At 41.8% G+C, this 25197-nt stretch overlaps 1 protein-coding gene across 33 annotated transcripts in view; it reads right to left on the bottom strand.

The window, feature by feature from the left end:
* The window catches only part of Dtna (dystrobrevin alpha), a 358974-nt gene that overhangs the window by 168127 nt on the left and 165650 nt on the right, over positions 1–25197 (bottom strand). The window contains exon 1 of one of the 33 annotated variants that reach the window (XM_037196989.1): positions 4609–4839. The exons of 29 other annotated variants lie outside the window; for them this stretch is intronic. The gene's annotated coding sequence lies outside the window, so the exon portion shown is untranslated. Of the gene's footprint in view, positions 1–4608; positions 4840–25197 lie in introns of those variants that run through there. 3 more of the 33 variants (XM_028887699.2, XM_037196998.1, XM_037197000.1) reach the window with 3 other exon arrangements.

Genomic DNA, 25197 nt, shown 5'->3' with positions numbered 1-25197 from the left:
TGACAGGTTTCTTTTATCTACTGGTTTTCGAGACCTCATCATGAATCTCTCCCCCTCCTTCTCTCCCCCTTCCTCCCTTCTTCTCCTCCTCTCTTTTCCTTTCTAGTTCCTTTCCTTCTTCCCTCCCCACTGCCTCTCTTCCTTTTGTTGTTGTTTTGTTTTTGTTTCCTTGAGACAAAGTCTTGCTAAGTAGCCAACAATCTCTCTGCCTCAGCTCATTAAGTGCTGGGTTTGCAGACCCACAGCACAACCCTCTGGTAACAGCCATTCTTTCTCATGTATGTCATGAATGCTACTTCTAGATGGTCATTGGTCTTTTTAGTTTCCTTAAAACATTTCCCGGAAGTAACCCCGTCTCATAGCATCATTCTCCTAATGTTTCTGCCTTTGAGGGCATGCTCTTCTACCTCAAGGTCTATATTTTCTCTATTACTTTCATGGATCCGCACTGAATCCGGGAACGGATAATCCACCTAGCATGACTTCTCCTGTGTAAAACAGGCAGAGAGGTGAGAAGCTTTTTTTCTGAGTATAATCTTTCCTCAAATAATCAAGAGGTTTCAGATAAAAATACTATTTAAAGCTAAAAGTTTTAAATGCAAAAATTATTAAAAGGGTATAGATTGTGAAGATTTCACAGAATTTTTACTAGAGTCAATAACTGTAATATGACTGAAATGATCATGCAAAGGAAACCAGGTGAATGCTCCTTACACACTATAACAAGAGACGTTTTCCTAGAAATGAGTTTATTCTTTTCTGAACAGATACCGATTGTACCATTCCTGATAAGTTCAATCATTTTTTATGAAAGCCTCTAGTGTTTACCTAACAAAGCCAGCATCATCTTATAATACAGTCTTTGAAGAACACAACAAAGCACACCTATTATTAGTGATTTATAAATGCTATTAATGGAATTAATTAAACTTGGAAGCACATTTCTGAGAATCACAAAATGCATTAGAAATTTCTATTTTCTTAAAAGAAAATATTGCCCTTTTATGAGATATAAAGACATATTTTCTCAGTCTATTGCACTCTCCAAATTAGTCACTATATTACCAATGTCATCCTCACCAGCATTATGATCATGGCATCACTTTTTATTCAGAAAGTTTAAGAACCATTGAACAAAAGCCAGAAGTCCAAATCTTTCATACAAAACGTATAGTGGTCATTAATAAAACGCATTTTCATGAAAGAATGTTAAAAATAACCCTTAACCATGGTGCAAGAGCAAGAGCTCTTCACTCATTGGCTTAATCTTCAACTATCTTAAGAATGTTGTCTTGGGGTTCAGAACATATCTTTAACTTTCTAGAAGACTCTATATGAGTCTCTCTGATTCGCCACCATGCCTCTGCTGAATATATATCCTTCATATATATTCAGAAGTTTTCAGATAGTTAGCTATTTGAGCATCTATGAAGTAACAGAAACTAGAGACAAAATGTTAAAAAGCACTGCCAACCATTCACATGAAGACGATGCCCAAGTTAGACACAGGGCGGTGAAAATACCCCTTCAAAGCAGTTTGACAGTGTTTCTGAGGGTGGCGAGGACATCAAGAGCGATTCTGAGTCTTCAGAATGTAGGCACCAAAACGGCTCTAGGGAGGAAGCTTCTTTTTAAACGCAGTCTTAATTTTTAGTTTCTATTTGTGTGTGTACGTAGGCATGAGTGCCATGACAGGGTGGAGGTTGGAGGACAACTTTGTGGTGTTGATTACGCCCTTCAAGTTCAGGTGGCCAGGTGTATGTGGCAAGTGCCTCTACACACCTAGAGGAAGCTTCTGTCTTCTGACCCCTGCGACAACAGCTACAGAGATGGATGCTCACATGTAGTCTAGTGTCAGATGATATAATAACCTGACATTTGGATATGGATTGTTTACTGCGTACGTTTCTTGCTAAATCTTAACTTATAACAGGGCTGATACCATTAGCTGATATATATACATACATATATATGTGTGTGTATGTTTATGTATGTATGCTACACATATGTATATCGTATATGTGTATATAATATGTCACATATATGTATATGTGTGTATCTCAGCTAATAGAATGAACTGTATATTGAGCCAGGTGGTGGTGGAGCACATCTTTAGTCTCAGCACTTGAAAAGCAGAGGCAAATGGATCCCTGAGTTCAAGGTCACCCTAGTTTACAGAGAGAGAGTTCCAAGATATCCAGGGCTACACAGAGAAACTCTGTATCAAAGAAAACAAACAAAGAAAACAAACAAAAAAACAAATAAAAAATCAAACCAAACAAACAAAACCAAAAACCACAAAAGAAATAAAAAAGATGAGCTGTGTAGTACATGTATTTTAAACTTGGAATAATTTAGGTGAGAGCTTTTTAGTAACTCAACATTGTCTGTACAACTCTGTGCTTTACTTTAATACATACTGTACTGATTGGTTTTTGTCAACTTGACATAACCCTAGACATATCTGGGAAGAGGGAACCTTAATTGAAAGAAAAAAAATGCCTCTGTAATACTGGCCTGTAGGCAAGTCTGTAGAAAATTTTCTTGTCTAATGATTGATGTGGTAGGGCCCCACTCGCTGTGGGTGGTGTCATCCCTGGTCCTAGGGGGCATAGACAAGCAGGCTGAGCGAGGCAGTGAACAGTATTCTTTCACGGCCTGCTTCATTTCCTGCCTCCAGGTTCCTGCCTTGAGTGTCTGCATGACTTCTGTTCATGGACTACAACTGTTTGCTAAAATAAACCCCATTCTCCAGAAGTTGCTTTTACCCAGATATCTTAGCACAGCAATAGGAATCTTCAGAAAGACATAGAGTGACCATTTTCAGTGGTAGTGAGAAAGAAGGAGTGTGGACCACTGGAACTTTGATCTTTGCCAGAGGGATCCAGTCACACCCTCTCCCCATGTTGCCTTTCCTTTCCTTTTCCTCCATCTTTTATTTTTTCTTTCAATGAAGACAGATCATTCTATCCCCCCCCCAAGCATTCTTAAACCTAAGATACTGCCAGCTTTGAGAATTTCACATTTTAAAATATTTTATGAGGTATGATTTTTTTTCACTGATTTTGGTGAAACTCCTCATCCTCTAGTAATAACAATCTATGGCTGTGAAAATATTTCACATCTGGAAGGACATGTTGAGAGAGTTGTTCAGCGTTCTAAACAGCAAAGGGAAAAAGAAAAGAACGAATTCTGAGAGCAGCACTAATCTTTTGCAAGTGTGAGCTGTGATTGTAATGGTTTTGATATTTGTTACTGTGGAAAACAGTCCACTTTCTTAAAAATCATAGCCAAGTGTGCTCAGAATAGTGATTGTAACTCTAAGGTGAAATTTGGGAGTTAGTTCAGATCCATTAGAATTGTAAACCAAGGAAAAGACAATAAAAACAGAGCATAAATGACTCTAACAAAATCCAAATTCCTCTCTTTGAAGAAAGCATAACTCATGGCCCAACTTGGAATAATGTTTCGGTTTTTGTCCTAAATGTCAATCAGTGGCAAATAATTAATTTTACCTTACCAAAAGAATTTTTCAAAGATTGCCCTTAGTTGATGGTGAATGGGCTATAATAATTGTAAACTTTACCGTTATTTAGTTAGATCTTGTCTTTGCAAGCTGCCGAGACAACTTTGCACAAACGAGAGAGAAGTTGCATGGTTTGCCCTCGGCTACAAGTTAAAAGAAATCCTACGCTTTTGAAGAAATGAAACACAAAATGTCAGTAAACTATGTGAACAAGGAACCAGAATAAGTTATCAATAAGGATGTTTTTCTCTTGTTCAAGGGCTTTCTCGGAGCATCTCAAAGCCTCCCCCTCGATGCACACAGCCAGGGTGACATGTGAGCCAATCAGTAAGTAGGAGGCTTCTGTGTTCGCTCTGGGAGTCGATGGTGTACCAAACCACATTGCACTGTTTACGTTCAGTTCTTGCAGTTCCTCTCTAAGCGAAACAGTTCGTTTTGCACTCGCCCATATTGTATTTACTTCTGTTTTTATTCTCCTAGTACACATACAGTTGCAATATGTGAACAAAAAGAATGCCGATAAATTGACACACACGGTAAAAACTGTAGGTAAAATGGAATTCTGATACTGGACAGTCGGTCTGACGCAAAAGGGAAGAAAAGACTGTACACAGTGAATTCGCTGAGCAACCTGCTGGAGAATGTGGTTGTCCTGCTTAATTTAGCAGGAGACAAGTAGCTTTGGACCAATGCCTCTGAGGGAAAGCAGAACGTTTGCAAAGGACAAAACAAGGAAACGCTTCACTCAGCCGCACACTGATCTGAAGGCACTAATGACTGCTCTTTCTGGTTCCTTTCTACATGTGTTTCTTACACACACACACACACACACACACATGCACGCACACACACACACACACACACAACTTTACAAATGCACAATGCATTAGAACCTGAGACTTCCCAGCTAAAAACAGGTGAAATTGGAGGTGGAGAACTTGGGAGGGGGATGGCAGAAATTTCTCCCGTGCCCACGTGGGGGTGGGGTGGGAGTAAAGCCAACAATGAAATTCCAACCAGCAAGTTATGCTACCGCCTCAGAGGAAAGAGAGTTCCGATCTGCAGCTCCGATTGTACCTTACCTGGTTCTGTAGTTTAACGCACCAACATGCCCCTAATTCTTCTGCGAAAGTGCTACATCTGCTGAACGCTCTGATACCGGACCTTACACACTTCACAGAAGAAACTCCAAAGGAACCTTTAACTTCAATAAAAAGCTGTGTTCATTCTCCGCTTGTGCCCCACACAGCAATCTAATACACCTCATCATGTGGTCTGTTGCCATGGCAGCAATGAATCCAGCTGCTGAGATACAAAAGACTCACAAAAAGTTGCTTTTCCCTATCCACCCACCCCGACAGAGTCAGATTCTTCTCCCCCTGTATGACAAGCCTAATTTGAATATTTCTCTCTTGCTGACTCAACTCCATGAACAGGGAAAAGGAGAGAAGGAAACGAATAACAGGTATAAAAATACAAGGTTTCCCTAAGCGTTTCAATGAATGAAATAACTATATTCATTTTTAAAATTGCCACTAAAGTCTCCAAATCCTAACCCTGACCCCTGATTTCAGCCGACTAGATATTTTTAAACACCAGTTACTAACACAGTAGGAAATATTCCCACAGCCCCTTTCATAACATTAAAAATAAATCCATTTATTCGGTAAACAGGCTGAAAATATACACCAGTACAGAGAATGCTAGTTTCAAAGCATATTTTTTTCCTAATGCCAAGTTTGATACCAGCTTAGATGTGAGAGGAAAATCCTGTTTCCTTCCTATCAGTTTCTATTTCAACCGATGTGTGGTGGCGCAGCTTGGGGGCCAGAATGAACCAAACAAAACCTGGGTGCTCTAGATGACTAGTGAGGTCGTAGGGTTGAGGCAACAGCAATTCTAAGCACCCCTGCTGACGCCCCAACCACTGTCCACGAGGGCACAGTGAAGGGGTTTTGTGGGGGTATTGTGTTTCCCAAAATATTGAGTATTCTAATAAATTTATCTGGGGGTCAGAGAACAGACAGCCACTAGATACAAAGGCTAGAAAATGGTGGCACTCACACCTTTAATCCTAGCATTCCAGAGATAGAAATCCCTCTGGATCTCTGTGAGTTCAAGGCCACATTGGAAACAGCCAAGCATGGTGACACGCCTTTAATCCCAGGGAGTGGTGGTAGAAAGTAGAAAGATATATAAGGCGTGAGAACCAGAAACTAGAAGGTTTTGGCTGGTTAGGCATTTGGCTGGTTAAGCATGTGGCTGGATAAGCATTCAGGCTTTGGAGCAACACAGTTCAGCTGAGACCCATTCCGGATGAGGACTCAGAGGCCTCCAGTCTGAGGAGACAAGACCAGCTGAGGAAATGGCAAGGTGAGATAGCTGTGGCTTGGTCTGTCTCTCTGATCTACCAGCATTGACCCCAATAACTGGCCTCGAGTTTGATTTTATTAATAAGAACTTTTAAGATTCATGCTACATCTGGCGCCCAACGTTCGTGTTACGAATTCATGAAAAAGCTGTTTGCCTGTGGCCTTGTGAGCCCCAGCTCAGGCCCAAGCTACACTCAGCCGGTGGTGGTGGTGGCACACGCCGGTAGGATTTGCTGAAGGAGACAGAGGCAGGAAGATCCCGAGTTTGAGGCTGGCCTAGGAGGCTTGGGAGAAGCTTTGGCCTGGACTGAACCACAAACAGCAGTGGGACCATGGAAGCAGTGGCTACTGCTCCACTTTGCCAGCTCCTTCTCATCGTGTTGGTGACTGCGATGCTGCTGCTACCAGGGACAAAGGGTTTACTGCTGCTGGTTCAGAGAAGAATTGCCAGGACCATCGTGTTACAAGAAAGCATTGGCAAAGGTCAGTTTGGAAAAGCTTGGCAAGACAAATGGTGGGGAAAAATTGCTGTGAAGATTTTCTGTTCTAGGGAAGAATGTTCATGGTTCCGAGAGACAGACATTTATCAGACTATGATTGCTCCAAACCACAGAGGAGGCAAAAAAAAAAAAAAAAAAAAAAAAAAAAAAAAAAATCTGCAGGAAACCATGACCACGCCTAACAGTGACTTTGAAATCTTCAAAAAGATGACAGGATCCTACAATGATGATTCCACATGGACTATAATAAAGCCATTAAGCCGATTAACACGATGGAAAAATCGACTTTGGACTACAAACTGGTCAGGACAATTTTGAGAGGACTAGCTGAGATGATACAGCCTGACAGACTACTCGAACAAGGACTTGAAACAAGCCCTGAACTTTCCTTTTATGCAGAGAATGGACAAATGATACAGGACTTGATGATTAACCCAAAAATTTTCTTTTCAAGATTCCCTAAAGATATCTTCACCCCTAGAAAGCAAAAAGAAAAAGAGAATATAGATATGAGATAGATCATTGAATCTACTCTGAGAAAAAAGATAAAAAGAGAATATAGATATGAGATAGATCATCGAATCTACTCTGAGAAAAAAGATAAAGAAATAATAGGATAAATAGGTAGATCATTGAATCTACACTGAAGAAAAAGGGGAAGATATAAAAATAACAAAAGATAGACTACTGAATCTATTATGAAAAGAAAAAAGAGAAAATATGGATATGATAAGATAAAAAGGGAGATTATGTAATCTACTTTTAAAAGGGAACTACTTGTTTTAAATAAGATAAGTAATGAAAATTTTTCGGTCTGAGTTTATCAGATGTTACTGGACTGGACATTGTTAATATATATAATGGAGTTTTTTGTCTGGATCTGTCAAATGTTAATGGACTAGACATTGTTAATGTAATCTTGAATGTATATTGCATATACTTATTGGATAGTTTTTTCTTGTATTAGTTATAAGCTTTTTTTAATTTTAGACAAAAAGAGAGGAGATGTGGGGGTATTGTGTTTCCCAAAATATTGAGTATTCTAATAAATTTATCTGGGGGTCAGAGAACAGACAGCCACTAGATACAAAGGCTAGAAAATGGTGGCACTCACACCTTTAATCCTAGCATTCCAGAGATAGAAATCCCTCTGGATCTCTGTGAGTTCAAGGCCACATTGGAAACAGCCAAGCATGGTGACACGCCTTTAATCCCAGGGAGTGGTGGTAGAAAGTAGAAAGATATATAAGGCGTGAGAACCAGAAACTAGAAGGTTTTGGCTGGTTAGGCATTTGGCTGGTTAAGCATGTGGCTGGATAAGCATTCAGGCTTTGGAGCAACACAGTTCAGCTGAGACCCATTCCGGATGAGGACTCAGAGGCCTCCAGTCTGAGGAGACAAGACCAGCTGAGGAAATGGCAAGGTGAGATAGCTGTGGCTTGGTCTGTCTCTCTGATCTACCAGCATTGACCCCAATAACTGGCCTCGAGTTTGATTTTATTAATAAGAACTTTTAAGATTCATGCTACAGGGTTTCCTTCAGTGGACACCTTGTCCTTTAAGGGAAGTTGATGGAGATCCTCCAAGTCAGGGCCAGTTCTGTCCTCCCCGGCTCCTCCTCCGCCACCCCCAGGTGAAGATGTCCCCTGGGGCTGTCACTCTGTCCCTCTGGTGTTTCCTTGTTGCTTTACAGCCTTATTTAATGTCTTAGTGTCACTTGTATTTCATTATATTTGGTCTGCGTACCTGTCTCCCCTCACAGGATGTGGGCTTTTCTCCATGCCTACCAGCCATCGAAATACATGGCCCAAGGCAGGGAGGGTGGCCAGTGTGTTTTACTTCTCAGTGCCTTGGATGAAACAGCTCTCCGGGACTTTGTGTCCAGCCTTTCTGCTCTAGATCCTCAAGGGCTGTGCAGGCTTGTCCCTAACAGTCCCCCTTAGAGGCTGCGGGGGGTGGGGTGGGATGGGTGGGTGGTGGGTGGGTGCTAAGGGCAGCTATCGGGTCCAGGAGATGTGGGCTAGAAATCACACACACACACACACACACACACACACACACACACACACACACACACACACACAGACAGATAGACAGAAAGACAGAGTCAGAGACACAGAGAGAGAAAAGGGGAGGGAGAGAGAAAGAAAACATGAACATGAAATTGGGTAGGGATGAAGAGAGATCTGGAAGGATTTGGGAAGGGCAAAGCATATGATAAAATATATTGTGACAATTTCTTAAAAAGCCAATAAAAATCTGTCTCTTGCTTATTCCATGTTTGTGGTCATGGATACCTCATGGGATATCTTCAAACCTCAGTAAAATTCCTCTGCAAAATTCTGAAGTTATTTAAAAGAAAGTGCTAAACACAAAGCTGAAAACACATTAAGTCCTCAAGGCTAGTATTAGTTAGGATGTTTATGAATTTATGAGTTTATGTTCTTGAACAAGAGGAACAACGAGAGAGCTGACCAGACAGGACTTTCCCTTGCTGATAAAACAGCCATTTTCAACCCAATACATAATGCCACTCACATACTTTATAATATGGGCTTGGGATACAACACTGTGAATATAATGAACAATTTTGGGTAAGTAGTGAGGGCAGCTTGCTCCTACCCACTGCCTGTCAAACAGGAGCAACTGATCAGTGGGAGGTCAGAAATGGACTGGGCAAAGAGGGTCCATTTTGGGAGTTGATATTTTTCAAACTATAACTATGAAAAAACATTTAAAACAAAGGTTATTGGATTTTCTGCATATTGGATTCTTTATAACTGGTCATGTTAGGCTGGCAATATGGCTTAGTGGGTGAAGGAGCTTGCCACTAAGGTTAACAACCTGGGTTCAACCCCTTGGAAGCCACATGATGCAAGGAGAGAACAGATTCTTGCAAGCTGTCCTCTGACCTCCAAACATCGCTTTGGTGCACGTGTCCCCCGTCCCATACAATAAACAAATAAACACTAAAAATAATTGTTGTGGCCATGGCATTTATTTGGTGACAGTTTTGCAAGTTAAGTGGAACATAAAGGATATTCACTCTAAAAGATTTCAAAACAGAAACTATACATGTTGTCTGCATTTTAAACAAGTTAGATTAGCAGTCGCCTTTACAAGCTCCTCTTGAGCTGTGACAAGTACTTTGAACTGCTCACCAGCAAGACTCCTGGCTACATTTCTCTGCCATCCTCGAACTCAGGAAATTATTGGGCAGCAAATTCAAATGCATAGAAAAACTAGTGTGAAAATCTTTTGGAAAAAGATTGAAAATGGTAAAACAGCAGCTAGTGTTAGAGAAGCCATAGAGCAGAGGGTAAATAATAACAACAAAAATAAACCCACAACTTTATACCGCAGGAAAGCTTCCAGAAGAAATAAAATGTTATGCCTTGTAAGATTCCTCTATCATTAAAACCGAAGAAAGAGAAGAAAAGCCCCACAACATGTCAGTTGAGATTATCAAAACAGATTGGCTCCACTACAACCCTGAACACTCCAGTGTGGCGACACAGGAAGTCAATGCTATGAAATGTGTGGGACAGAACATGTTAGGAGTCAAGGGCAGCCACACTGCGAGTCAGCATCATCTAATCCTCTTCAGAGTCATGGCTGGAGGAGAGGCTAACAGAACTACACTCTAAATAATTCATCACGTTTCCCCTGTGCTCGGGCTGAAAAGAGGCCCTTTCAGGGCCTGTGTCCATCTTTTCCAGGGGTCTTTACCTGGTGTTTTCTTCTACACATAGCATGTGGGTGTCTCACTGTTCTTCATTTGGCAGACCTAAAATGGTTCATCATTTACCTAATCCATAAGCACTGAACACAGAGCATTCGATCAGCTGCATAATCTTCCTCAAATGTGAAAGCATCTTGCTTAGTTCTTTTTTAAATAGCAGGAAATACAATGTCAGTGTACTTGGCTCACATGCCTTGTTTCAAATCTCTTCTCATGCATGTTAGATTAATTTACCTCTCTGTGGGAACGGAACTTGTAAGATAACTTATTGATGCCGGTATGGCTCAATTAATTGTTCATGAAGAATCCAATCACTTGGCCGGACACCATGTTTGGTGACATGGATGATGATTAGGAAAAGGACCCCCAGAAAGTCTTTTTGTCAAGCTCTGGTTCCACAGAGGTAGGAGAAAGCCTAGGAGGTCACATGCTTCACTGCTCCTCCTTGGGGGGGTGGGCATTGCAATTTCTCATGCACCTAAGGTAAAAGCCCTGCCTCTGGAGATCACATGTTTGAACTAAGCTGTGCGGCCACAAAAACACTGACTGTTGAAGCTACTAAGATTAAAGAAAGACAAAACAGAGTCCCTGAAAATGCCATTTTTTTTTCAGGTCACATTCTAAAACTGCCCTTTCCTTTTGAATGCCACAAAGTCCTTTATTGTTAGGGTACTGGTTTATATTAAGTGAGAAAACTTGTTAACTATAATGCAAGAAGATTGCAATCTCCTGAACAGTTTTTGCAAGCACATAGTGTCTTGGGCCACATTGAGCAGCTGACCTAAAGTATTCTTTGGATATCAAGATCTATTATTCATGACGTGTTTAAATGAAAGACTGGGGCTGTTGCTGACTGTCTCAATTTATATGAATAGTACTTGATGTGTTTTAAAAATATACTATTTTCTTTTGAGTTTTATTAATAGGTTTATTAAAAAAAGGTTTTCTTTCCCCCACTTATGGACATGTCACAGAAACATCTATTCTTGAATAAGACTGTGAACTTGATGGCTTTGAATCCTATAGAAAGCCTGTGTGGGCTCTGAACCAATGTATTGTACTTATTTATGGGAACTGACCTCCAAACTTCTGATTCTATAGTTACTTCTGCGTTCACCCAGAAGTGGAGATAACACACTCAGCCTTTAAACTCAGTCATGAAAAGCTGTGCTTCTCATCCATTTTCTCACTGAGGAGAGCAGTATGTGAAAAAAAAAACACAAAAGAAAAATTGTGAAATAACATTTAGAACACTCATAATTCAGTTATCAGATGGAACCAATATTGTCACTATTTGTTTTTCCTGTGCATGTGGGTAGTGCCTTAGGTGTTACCTGGGATAATCTATGAGTTCTGGGTCAGGACTAAGGCATTATTTGAAAGTGACTGCATTTTGCTCTTTGTTTGTTTTCCGGTTGGGGTTAATCCACACCAAGAACGATCGCATCGGTTGCCTTGTTCCTTGCTCTAACCACACACTGGACGAGAAGCAGCTCAAGTGAGCAAAGGCTGATTCTGGCTCCTGGATCCATCAGGGTCCATCACGGACCCCCAGAGATCTCTGTGTCCACCTTCCCCAGCACTGGGATGACAGATGTGGGCTATCATTACCACATCTTCTTTTTGCAGTTGTTTTGCTTTCCTCAATGTGGTTCTGGGACTCAAACTCAAGTCTTCACGTGTCAAGGGGAGCACTTTACTGACTGAGCAATTTGAAACCTCCTTCTTGGAAGGAGGTTTCTCTTATTCTGATCGCACGGTGCTACGGATCACTGCTTCACGGTTGCCTCTGTGTGGCTTATACGGAATGAGAGGCTCTCCTCTAATTCAATGCACCCTGAGAGTACTTTCTGTACTAGATACAAAGAAATAGGAATGGTCCTAAGATCTAGATGTTGAAGTAAGAATATAGATAGGGAAAATAGAGCTTTAGATATTGTGGTTGTTTGAATGTAATTGGTCTGCCATAATCTCAAAAGATTGGCACTGTTAAAAGGTGTGGCTTTGTTGGAGTAGGTATGGCCTTGTTAGAGGAAGTGTGTCACACTGGGGGCAGGCTTTGAGGTTTACTATGCTCAGGATACCTTCCAGTGTCTCAGTCGACTTCCTGTTGCCTCCAAGCCAAGATATAGCCAGCATCATGTCTGCCTGCATGCTGCCATGTTCCCCAACATGATGATAATGGACTGAACCTCTTAAACTGTAAGAGACGCCCCCCCAATTAATTGTTTCCTCATAAGAATTGCCATGGTCATGGCGTCTTTTCACAGCAAGAGAAACCCTAAGACAGCTATCAATACATAAGAAAGAATATAGTCAATAGATTAGAGAATGGCTAGATAATTTAATTAGGTCAAACTAGGCAGAATATTTAGACAGGAAACTACACATATAGTTCCCCCACCAGGCTTGGGAAACATTTGTTATTGTAGTTTTAGGTGTGTTTCCCCGTATTGCTTTACTATGTGTCTAGTGACTCGGAATGCAGCCTCATAGAGTCCGCTGCACTGGGGAGGAGGATGCTATTGGTCCCTCACAGCATCGTTGGTTCCCAATATTCTGTAGAGGAATGGCAGAAGCTGCTAAGCTTCTTCTTTCCATTACTATGCTATTAAATGGCAAGTCACTTATTGGTCAGTGGGCAGGAGGAGTGGACTCTGTTAATAAAGAACTATGTGTGCCTGTACTTGACATTGGAGGAGACTGGGAAGCCAATGCAAGGTTGTGGGCTCAGCAAAAATTAATTGTTGATGACAACTATGATAAAAATAAGATTTCAGAAAATGAGGCAAGTGAGAAAAAAGAGGTCAATATTACAGGATAATAAATTATTACAAAAAAGAGAGATTAACCAAAACAATATGGAGGTTTATAGGGAAAGCAAAAAAACAAACAAACAAACAAACAAACAAACATATATGCTTACGAGTACACATAGCAAAATTACCCAAGGAGACTAGAAAAGAGTTCTGAAAGAAATGTACACGATGGAGAAAATTGTGCGAATTGAAACTACTGACAAACTAATAAGTGAAAATTTGCTTAATACACTTAAACGAATTCTATTATTAGAATGAATGTAAAGGTCCCTTTTCTGTGAGTTAAATGCTTTGTATAATTTGACCTGTATTCTGAATATGGGGCACTTTAAACTCTTCTGCGTATCTATGGCAACCATCAGAAGCCACAGTCATCTGAGAGTGCAGAGGCAGGTTCCTGATGCTGAAGGGTTCATTGGGGTCATTTGGGAGACAGGATGCTTGCTCCACAGGTCAGCCTGGCCAAGTCCTCAGGAAGGCGGTGCTTTCTTTTTAGAACCTCACAGTGACATGTTCAGTGGGGAAACTGGAGAAGGTAGAGAGGTGAACGAACAATAAACAGGAAGGGAACTGGAATAGGAGCCTGTCAGGGAGGGACTTCAGCTTCTGAAAGGATACCAACGAGTAAACAATGGTGAACAGGTGTTCGTCATTTCTTATTGAAGCTGACACAACCTACTCTGGCCAGGTTGGATACCGGACAGGACATCCTGACGTAACGCTAGAACTCTGGCTTATAAACATGCAGGTGGAAAGACACTGATGTACCTTAACATGAAAAGGTTTCAGAGGATACTGGTCAGTTGTTTTTGCCAGACATATCATGGAATCCTCCATCTTAGCGAAGGAGAACTCCTCTGTGTTCCATGCTGTGTTTCGCTCGTCCACCTGCAGTGTCATTATTCACAATGATAACGCCCAAAAGCTTGAACACAGATACTGTTTGCTTTGCTGGTTTCACGCTTTTCGATATCCCCTTTGTGTGTGTATTATATATGTATAGTATGTGCATGTGTGTGTCAGTGCACACATGTCTGGAGGTATACCTGTGTATATTGGGGTGTGTATGTATATGCACACGCATCTCTTGAGGCCAGAGGACAGCTTCAGATGTTCCTCAGGTGCTGTCCATTGTTGATTTTTGAGGCAGGGTCTCTTACCAGCGCAGAATTAACAAAGTGAGGTAAAAATATCTAGTCAGTGAGTTCGAGGAATGTTTGTCTCCATCTCCTGAGTACTAGGATCCCAAACTTAACCACTATATCTTCCTTTATTATAAGCATGGAATCTAGGGATTGAGCCAGGTCTTTGTGTCTGCAAGGCCAGCCCTTCACTGATCGAGCTCTCTCCCAATCTAGTAGCAATTTCTAAACACGGCAGGCCAATTAGAAAATAAAATTGTCAAAAATATTTATAATAATTTATAGCCCCACTAACCTGAGTTAACATTAGAAATTAATTTGCTATTATCTTTCCTTATATAAACACATAGCTTGATTGTAAAAAGGATGGTTGATTGTGAAATCAAATAATTTCTCACAGTCTAAGGAAGGTACAACTTGTTATTTTTGAGTAAATGTTGCTCTCTCTCCCTCCCTCCTTTCTTCCTTCCCACCCTCCCTCCGATCCTCTCTCTCTCTCTCTCTCTCTCTCTCTCTCCCCTTTCTTCCCCTCTTCTCTCTCCTCTCTCCACAATAAACTTGAATGGGCTGTTGGTTGGACTCCTGTGGGAAGAGAATGAAGTCATTCTCTGTAAAAGACTGTAAAGATGTGCTTATTGTGGTTTGCACATTATCAGTTGAAAGGAGGAAAGGATTAATGAGTAGGTCCAGGGAGGGGAGAGTGTGTATCGATGTTCTGGTTCTGGGAGTAAGATAGAGAACAAGGGAAGCCCCTCTGACTGGAGACTAGGCTTTAAAATACATACCCTGGGAGCAAATGGAGAAACCAGGAGCCCCCCTGAAGGGCATGGTTTGTATTTTAAAGGATAATCATGCAGATGGCTGATTTCAAACATTTGGACTCATAATACCTCTCTAACACCGTCAAGATTTTAGGATGGCTTTGAGAGATGGTGGTCTAAGGTTCATGGTTGACAACTGAGCCGATGTTGTGCTTAGAGTAGGGTCTGATGAAAGAATGTTTTCTCTGAGGTGGTCTGGCAGAAGCTCAGACCTCTATTTGGGAAAATAACATTGAGATGGCACCTATGAAGGTTGGGGAGTGGTCATTTCTTGGGGGCAGGGGAAGAGCATATGAAAGGTCCATGGGGAAAGAGAGATCCTGGTGTAATGTAGAAATGCCAGTGCCAGTCCAATGTGAATGGATCACTAAGGGAGGCAGTGGGCCAGGTTTGAATCTGCAAATCCACAGAAACCAGCATTTTGTGGACCATGCAAGGGATTCTAAAACATTTTCCAAGTGCAGCAAGGTGCTTTTGAAGGATTTAAAACATAAGAATGATGTAATCCAATTTTCACCTTTTAAAAACACCCTGACTACGGTAGGGAGAACAGATAGGAGTCTAGCAAGTGTGGAAAATGCGAAGGGCGTCTGGAGGGAAGTGGGCACGTTGGAATAAGTGGTGATGGGTGACGGGGGACTTTAGACACTGGGCGTGGTGGGAAGTGGACACACCGGAATGGAGGTTGACTGATGATGGTAGACTATAGGCTGTGGTCACAGTGGGATGAGCACACACTTAAATGAAGAATAGGAAGGTATGGCTTGACATAAGTGGACAAACAATGACTAATTACTGTGGAGAGAAGAGGAAGTAATAATGAGACAGGAAGAAGCCATGCAGAACTATAGCCTCCTTCAGTAGAAATCTATAACCAAAGGGAAATATGGGGGTGGAGAGTGGCATTATTGAGCACAACTTTTGAGTCTCTGCTGAAGATCAATGTCTCTTTTTTTCAAACTAACCTGAGATGTTCTATTTTGTTTTGATATGTTTTATCACTTGCAAATATAAACTGCAGACTAAGACAGGCAGTCCTGTAAGTTATCAACAAGACTTCCAGGTGAGATAGTGGGTGAGAGACCGCATCTGAGTGGTCAGACAAAAGAAAGTTAAGACAAAAGTATGACAAATCCTAGTGATGTAAGAGAAAGAACCAAAGTAAGCAGAGACAAATTTGGGATGAGAATTCTCCATAAGGAGGCAGCGAAATTGCTGGGGCTCAGCAGCCACAAGCTGCTCTTATTGGCTAAGGTGAACTATAGCTGTTATCATAGGCAGGGAGGGGCCCTGAGAACCAGAGAGAGAAGGACCTCGGAGGAAACCACACAAATGCCGGAGAAGGTTTGTGTGGAGAGTGGACCACAGCAGAGCAGGCACTGGGAAAGAGGGAGAGGGTGGTGTGAGGAGGAAGGAAACTGAGGTACGGATGCTGGCCCCTTAACCTGACATCACCGGGTTGACATACAGGAAGAAGAGAAACGTGCTGGAGAACCAGAGCCACATTGCTGGTGAAGTCCCAGTGAAACTCAGAAGGCAGGCTCTCACCCCTCCTCACCTCCACTCCAAATACCAGTTATAGAAAGGGCAAGGGGAGTCCTCAAGCTATAGAGAAGCTTGCAGCTTACAGCTGGGGAGTCTCAGACCAGTCACATGTGGCGGAGAGAGGGCTTGGGTACAGCAACCAGAGCTGTCTGCAAGGACAATGACTTACTTGTTTGAATTACCAAGACTAGCAGCCATCCTGTCTACCTGTGGAAAGGAACAGAAAAGGCAAGCCAAGAGGAAAGAGAAACCACATCATATTAGCGAGGAAGAAATTTTGATAGAGGACATACTCCCTTTATATTTCATGAAATTGCTTTTAAAAAATTGATCTTGTACTATAACTTAGAATTTGTGTCCTTTGTTAAGCTGTGGTGTTTATCTTGTATCTCACCAGAAAAGGCTTTTATGATTGTTCTTTTTCTTTCTAAAACTGTAATATTCTATCTATACCAACACTAGTTTTTCATCATTGTAGCCCATATATGTTTCTTTATTCTACAAGCCCCCCCCCTTCCTTAGTTAAGTGTTAGTCACACTCTCGGCACTAAAACAATTCTATAAACTATAGTCTCTAAAGCTTCTGCCTCTGAACCACACAGAGGACACAAGTGAAGGACACACGTGTCCTCTGCTGCAATTACCACTGGAATTCCTGTCAAATCATTGTATCTGTCCCAATGGGTTTACCCCTAACTACCAGTAGGGGACATAAATCCAAGGAAAGACAATTCACCAGGAGGATGCATATAAAATAAAACACACAAACCAAAGGGTAAGGGAAATAAAAACTGGAAGACACATCATGTAAGGGGCAGTGGAAGGGAGCTGGAGGAGGTCCACAAGAAAGGTGTACAAAACAAAACAAAACAAAACAAAACCGGAACAGGAAAATGCGAGATAATAATCCACTAGAATATCCCCACAGGCTCACAGCTCCTCAACAACAGAAGCCAAAGCTCAGGAGACAACTGACAGGCAGGAAAAGTATTTCAGAGACCCACTTCTCAGAAGGGTCTGTTACCATATAAAGAACTCAAATAAGCAAATGAATGAAGCAGAGAAGTCAATTCAGAACCCTGATGAGAAGGTCAGTAAACTGGATGAAAGAGCCTCTGATTTGCAGGAGAAAATAAAATACACGTCGGGAAGGAAGACTGAGCAAGGGTGCGGAGACCAAAAAGAAGAAACAAATATAAATTCTGGAAATGGAAGAATCAACCAATCAGACACCAAAGCACCACGGGAAAAGTCTGTAGATGACACCAAGCAGAAGAATGCATTTTAGAATACATTTGGCAGGAATGTGGAATGGCGGATACTGGGGGGGGGGGGGGGGGAGGAGTAGGAGGCCAGTGTGGAGGGGCAATGGAAAGTGGAAGGGAATTGGAGGGGGTGGGGAGCCACAACTAACGGTATGAAAATTCCATAATGAAACTTGTTATCTTGCAGGCTAAGCTAAAAACGCAAATGAAAAAACACAAACATGTGGTTATAATGAAATATATCAGTCAGACATGGTACCAATGCCTGTAACCCTGGCATTTGATGATGAGGCCGATGAAAGAAGAATTCTATAAGTTTGAGGCCAACCTGGACTATAGAATGAGACTGTTTACCAAGAAAGGCATATAAATAATAGATGGATCCATAATGCATATGCTGGTTATGTACCCAATATGCGTTCTCTTGTTTTTCTTTTCTTTTTGTTTTGTTTTTTCGAGACAGGGTTTCTCTGTGTAGTTTTGGTGCCTGTCCTGGATCTCACTCTGTAGACCAGGCTGGCCTCGAACTCACAGAGATCCACCTGGCTCTGCCTCCCAAGTGCTGGGATTAAAGGCGTGCACCACCACCGCCTAGCGTCTCTTGTTTTTTTTGGCTGGCAGAACACTAAGAGTTTTCTCCTCTGTCTTCCAGTGTAGACCTCAGGGAAGCATCTGTGTCGATCACTGGTATCCCCTTGACAGTGCTGTGTCAATGAAACGTGAGGAAAAACTGCTGGGGGAGGTAGAGTGAGATGAATGTGTGACATTTCACTATTCTGAGTACGTGTTGAGGACATTTATGAATGAGACAAACACTTGAATTAGGTAAAAACAAGTTTTTATTTTTTGCCAATGTTGACTTTTCTCATCTAATCCCTTGAGAACCTGAGCAGAATGAAAAAGGCTGAACAAAAGCAAACAGACCTCTGCCTGACTGTTTGCTTGTAAGTGGGGACATCTGTCTCCACCTCCCTTTGAACGTAGATTTAACGCACACTACAAGCTCTCCTGTTTTCTCAGGCTCTCAGGTTACAAATTTGGAGATACCTTTGTTTCCGTAATCGTGTGAGCCATTCTTATTCACATCTTTCTTTATGTGTGTGTTTGTACAACTGTACACATGTGTATATTATTTCTGTTTCTTGTAGAACCTTGAATAATATACAAGCAAGGTTCCTAGAAAAGTCATGTCCAGATCTGGAGAGACGGCTCAGTGATTATGAGTGTTTGCTGGTGCAGAGGACCCATGTCAGGTGGTTCACACCTGCCTATAACTCCAGCTATCTGACATCCTCTTCTGGCTCATGGGCACCCACCTGCTTGTACCCACGCATGTGTGCATATGTGAGCACACACACACACACACACACACACACACACACACACACACACACACACGAATAAAATAAAACAAATCTTTAAAATAATTCTTCTCTATGAGAAAACTCAGAACTCATTCAGAACAGTCTTCAAGGAGCAGAAAGGATCATAGTGAGGGTGTGAAGACACAGACATTCAGAGGTCAGAAAGCCATGTGAATATGTAGGCCTAGATCTGAATGATGCAGGCCTAGAGAAGGCCTGGGGATGTCAGAACCTTGGAAGAACCATTCAGACTCATTCCCAAAGCTTTCAGAGGGAGCCTCACCCAGCTAACACCTTGATTCCAGGTTCCTGACTGTGGTAAAATACATTTTTTGTTGATTAATCTCACCAAATGTTCAGCAACTTGTCTCAGAAAACTCAAAGGGAGCTTCTGGGAAACATTTCTTCACTCAAAAGTCCCGCAGGAAGAAATGAAGTTGTTGACATTTTGAAAGAATGGTGAATAACTATGTAACACTGGGGCACAGGCTGAGCCCAGCAGGATTTCCCAAAGAGCTAGCACTCAGCTACCACATGAGTGTTGAAAGGTAAATGCTAGACCACGTGAAGCAGGTCAAGGGAACTATGACTCAATGAAGTCATTCTCTGAAAATACCTCCTTTGCCATCTTTTCCCTTGCTGTCAATGGGGCTGAGGTGGGTAGCCATTAATTATGTTTTGGCACATGCTGTCTAAAGTGTGTCTGTCTTCCTGATTTGTGATAACAGACACTTCCTGGGTTCTTTGCTCATGTGACCGGCAATAAGCAATGGGATAAAGGCCTATGACAGGAAGAAGTAACTTGTCACCCTTTAAGTACTTAGATGATGCTGCATCCCACACCCACGCCCTGCAGCTCCTACTGCCCATTACCACAGGATCTCCATGTACATATACCCAACCTCTTGTGCAAGATTTGGCCTTTTGTTTTGTCTTATGTGTTAGAGATAGGATCTCATGTAGACTAGGCTGCTGGTTCTCCTGCCTGTAGCTCCCATGAACTGGGACTGCAGACATACATATGCACATGTGGCTGACTTGTCTTTGATTAGATTCTTAATTTTTGTCCTGAAACTTCATTTTCCTCAATGTTATCTTATGAAACGGGCTTAACATGTTTGTCTCTTTTAAAGAACCCTTTCTTTGTCTTTGCTTTTGACCTCACCATCTCTTCCCTAGCCCAGGTTTGCAAGCCAGTCAGTCGTTCACTCCCAGCATAGAATCGTGGGGCCACAATGTACCATTTTGTCAGGATGCTGAGGTGACACACACACATGCTAAGAGGAATGCCTTGGAGACAAAGCGTTTTAGGGACCCCACATGAAAGGAGGGACATGCAACCTGACAGAAGCCGACTTTGCCTCTTCCTTGCTTTCAGATTCAGTCCTCTGCTTGTTGATTGCATGGCCTTCACCAAGCCATTTAACATCCTGAGCACCCAATTCAGCATCCTCAAATCAATGCAGGATGATGTACTTAATGGACTGGAGCTGAGGGTTCGATGAGAAACCGGTGGAACGCACCTGGTTCTTTTGGGCCTGGCACACAGCAACTGTGGCTCTTAATATTTTTGAGCAAAATTTCTCAACCCTGGCACTGTCAATGATCTAGACACTTCAAAGCATTGTTGGACATTTATCAGCACTCCCGTCTATGCCCTCTAAATGCTTTTAGCTTTCTGTACCTAAGTTCAAAAATAAAAACATCAACAGGTATTTCCTAATGTTCCCTGAGGTGGGATTGCATGCAGTTTATGTCCCCTGCCTGGAGTAGAGAGGGAAGGCCTCCCAACACTGCCCATGATCACTTCAGTAGATGGTTTTCTCCTCTCTCTGTCTCTGTCTATCTCTCTGTCTCTGTATCTGTCTCTCTCTCTATCAGAGTTCACACAAATAATTTTGTTATGAATAGGCAATGTTGTATAGCCATTTCATAGAAATTGGAACATTCTTTTGTGAATACAGGAGAGAGATTCATTGCACTCATGAAGTAAATAAAGCCAATGAAGTTCCTAAAACTTTTCAGCCTGGCAAAGCCCCTCCCTTAGGTTATAGATGTGATAACAACAGCTGGTGGGAGGAGACTCTTGGATTGGCAGAGATACCTGCAAGTTGTGCCAGGAGTGCCAGAGATGTACCTTTCATGAATTGTTGCTTATGCTTGGATAGGTTTTTGGGGAGGCACTAACCTCTTAGTCACACATGATCCTTAAATAATCCCTTATCCAATTTCCCAGAAATAATCCCAGTAAACTCACCAGCTCACTAAGACTTGGTAGAAATCCTATCTTTGTCTTGTTGTTGGTGACTACTTGGGTGAAAAGATGCTTCACCCTGTTCACATCTGTACAGGAAAATGTACACAGTGAAGAGCAGTTTCTTACTTAAAGAAAAATAGTATCCTCTCCAAGAATGGAAAGACTGGCCCTTGGCTGCTCTTCCAATCTCACCATGTCTGTCCTGAAGAAGGGAAACCTCTAAAGGTCAGAGAAGTGGAGTCTGAGGGTCGAACTATGTCTCCATGCTAACATTTCTTTGATATCTTATTTTTGCCCTTGAAAATGAATCATCATTTTGATTTCAGCTCAATAGTTTATTTGTTACTGTTTTCATATAACAGCACAACACTCTCAACCTGTAAAATGTAAAACATCTAAAGAAGAGGTGATATTCCCTCCTGGGGCTTTGAAAGCTGCCATCCCCATGTACTACCCCAGACTGAAAATAATGGACTTCCTCATGCCTACCATCACTCTTAGGTGTGTATGGCTGCTTCCTTATCACCTTTCTCTACTCCTATTTTCCTTGTTTCCTTCCACATTGCTTTTTAAAGCAATAGCTTTTTAATACAAAGCATTTAGACAGGTTAGACTAGAGTCACTCTGCTACTGTGGCTATTCTTAAAAATCTACCAGATATGAGAAGGACTTTATTATTGTAAGTTTTCTTCATTTTTATGATTTGATGAGCTACTTCTGAGGGAGCTGCTGCTTCACCTGCTGTTACAAACACTTGGCATGACTGAGTGTAGACATAAGGCTAAGGTCACCCAGCTGAAAAGAACATCAGCATTTCAGTTATCCACTGATGCCCTGGCGGACCCTGACATCCCTCTGCTGGTTACCTGGCAACCACAGATTATTGCAGATAGTATACATTAAGCATGACCTCTGGGCACGGACACAAAAGGGATTTTGCATATTTTCATGAGAAGGCGATCATGAGCTGTCTAGAATGACTTTAGAAGCAACAAAATCTGAGGGCTTCATCTGCTTCAGAAGCTCTGTGTGCTTACAGGTTACCGCCATGCACACTGTAGCCTTAGAGCCAGAGGATGGAGAAGTCCTGTCTACAACAGGGAAGAGTTCCTATTCAGACCTGAGTTATAGGAAGACGTAAGCTCTCATTTATAGGTACCTTATTCAGGTACCACGAGAAAAGACAGGAGAATCTGGGAGTGGTTGGGAAAGCTTTTACATTAGGCTGTTTTAAACATTGTACTTATGTCTGAAAACTTTTCCTGAGAAAGCGTTCTTGGGAAAGGAAAGAAAAAGTTATGGTGGGAACGTGCCAGGGCTGCAGGGGTGTGGGCTGTATCTCACATGTGGTGGTACCACCAGCACAAAGAAAGTCTATGAATTAAATGTGGCTCTATGTGTTGCTGATGAAACAAGCCTAGCTAACTCATGAGACGTCTGACGCGTCCAGTTAAGAAGAATGTGACCTTGTGTTGACTTCAGTGATGCTGTTGTCTCCGAATGGACCTTTTATGGATGTTACTTCCCTCAGAATTTCAACTTCAGAACAGAAGCCATGTGACCCTGGAGTTGCTTACATACTAAGAAGACATGGGATAATCAGAAAATGTTTTCATAGAAAAAAGACAGCCCTCCTACTTATTTATGCAAATTCACTGAGAAAGATTCTGCAAAACTATTTATTTGAGTCATCTGAAAGCAAGCAGACAGTTCAATCTGTAGCCCATTGTGAGAAAATTGTTAGAAATCCCCAGCACTGAGAATTGTACTACAGACATGCTTTATTCAACACATTTATGTGTTCATTTAAGACTTATTTGTTTTTATTTTGCGTGCATGAGTGTTTTGCCTGCATGTATTTCTATGCAGTGCATGTGTGCCTGGTGTCTGCCGAGGCTCTGGCCCAGAGCTGGAGTTATGGAGTAGAAGCTGCCATGCTGGCGCTGAGAACTGAACCTGTGTCCCCTGCAAGAACAGCCAGTGCTCTTAACTGCTGATCCAGTGCTACAGCCCTAGCCCTGCACACTCCTTTAAGAAGTGCTGATGGTATCATTAAATCCAGGGTACGCTTTGCTTTCCATCTTTACAAATCTTCCACAATTAGTCATACATATTTACTTTACACCCTTTCTTCTGGAGAAAGGGGAAAGATAGAAATTCTTGATGTTTAAGACCCTGGCCCAAGGGGTGGTTCCAGGGAAGTTAGTCCAAGTTCTTATCAGTCTATGGCTTCAGACAATGTCATTTACATACATATATGTATAGCAGTAGAGGAGAATTTTACACAAAGAGCTCTCAGAACCATGCTGTGCTGCCCCTTAAACGTCTTGTTAAAGAGACATGGTGTTAATTTTAACGTCAACTTGAACGTATGTATACTTGCTAATAAGAAAGTATTTGTAGGCTTATAAATAGCATAGTCCTGGGTAATAAATAAAAGTATCTACCATGCTTATTGGGCTTACAGAACTCAATGGGAAAGCTGATTTAGGGTGATATTTTTCTATAGGAGAAAGAGAGCAATTTTATCAGAAATATGTCCTTGACAAGTTATTCAATTTACCGGAACCTTAGTTATTACATCAAAACTGCCAAAACAACAGCAGCTAATCAGAGGATCATTATGAAGATGAAAAGTTAGGAGGTCGTGGAGCATCTGCTTTGGTCTTGGCAGATGGCTGCAGTCCTCTCTGGGAGGTCTCCTTCACAGTATGAAGCTCTCCTCTTCCCTTACCAGGGCTAGATAAAACATAATCAACTATTTTTGGAATACACAAGTCCATCCCCAAAAAAGAGACTTCCCCACTCTGTCAATAAACTAGAAAGCAAGATCACATTGACCTTGGCACAGGAGTGCCACAGAGACTGAAAAGAGCTGGCATTCATCTTTTCTGAAAAACTAAGAAGACAGCCAGACGATGTGAGCAATAAGAATATGATTCTGTGAATGACAGGAAGAAGGTTGCTTTTCTTTCTGTTGTCTACGCTAGACTCATTGAGATCTACTCATGATGCCTCCAGAGCCTTGGAACTCACAGGTGAGACTGGCCAACTATTGGGCCAAGGGGGTTCCTCAACAGTCTCTGTGAAAGAGTAGCAGCCACAGCTCTTCAGGATCTTGATGTTGCAAGTCACTGAAGAGTGCATTTAGGTGAAGGGACATTTGGAGAGAAGTACGGATGGGAGCAGAGTCTGTGCAGAAGAAGCTGTGTGTGTAAAAGTGAAGGCTTGAAGAATACAGTTTAGAAAAGATGAAGATGTTCTTATCCTAGCAATGAAATGATCCGCTGTTAGCCAGCAAAGGTCATGAGCTCCACAAAAATCTACTGTGCCCACATAATGGAATTCTAGAGAACACAGGACATAGATACTGTTCTCTGGATGATGGAGCAGTTGAGAGTGGCCATAAGGCGGAAGTCAGGAGTCAGCAAGGGTGACTGGATCACGCCATTTATTATTCGCTAGCTACTAATTATGTGCCAGGAGTGATGTTCTGTTGCTTCATGGGTGTGATTTCCTAGCTCCTAAAATGGAACAAATGCATCTCCTTAGGCACAGAAGTTCGATAACTTGATCAAAAGTTCACATTTTTTAAATGGCATAAAAGCAGCAGTGATACTTTTAAAATATTAACTTAAGGGTAAAGCACTGAAGAATAGAAATGATGAGACCTGAATGTGAGTCAGAGAGCTGGTTTTGGCAGTTTTAAAAGGAAAATGGAGAAAAGACATTGAGAAGGGAATTTATGTTTAATGCACACAAACATAAGATGCTCTTGTGATATTGGTGTATTGTAAAAAATGATATCATTTAAAAAAATCATAAACACTTTGCTTTTGTGGTT

This window comes from Peromyscus leucopus, chromosome 19 (assembly GCF_004664715.2).
Source record: "Peromyscus leucopus breed LL Stock chromosome 19, UCI_PerLeu_2.1, whole genome shotgun sequence".
NCBI classification, from domain to species: Eukaryota; Metazoa; Chordata; class Mammalia; order Rodentia; family Cricetidae; genus Peromyscus; species Peromyscus leucopus.
Note: the sequence above shows the minus strand (reverse complement) of the source record. Positions and strands in the feature narration are given on the sequence as shown.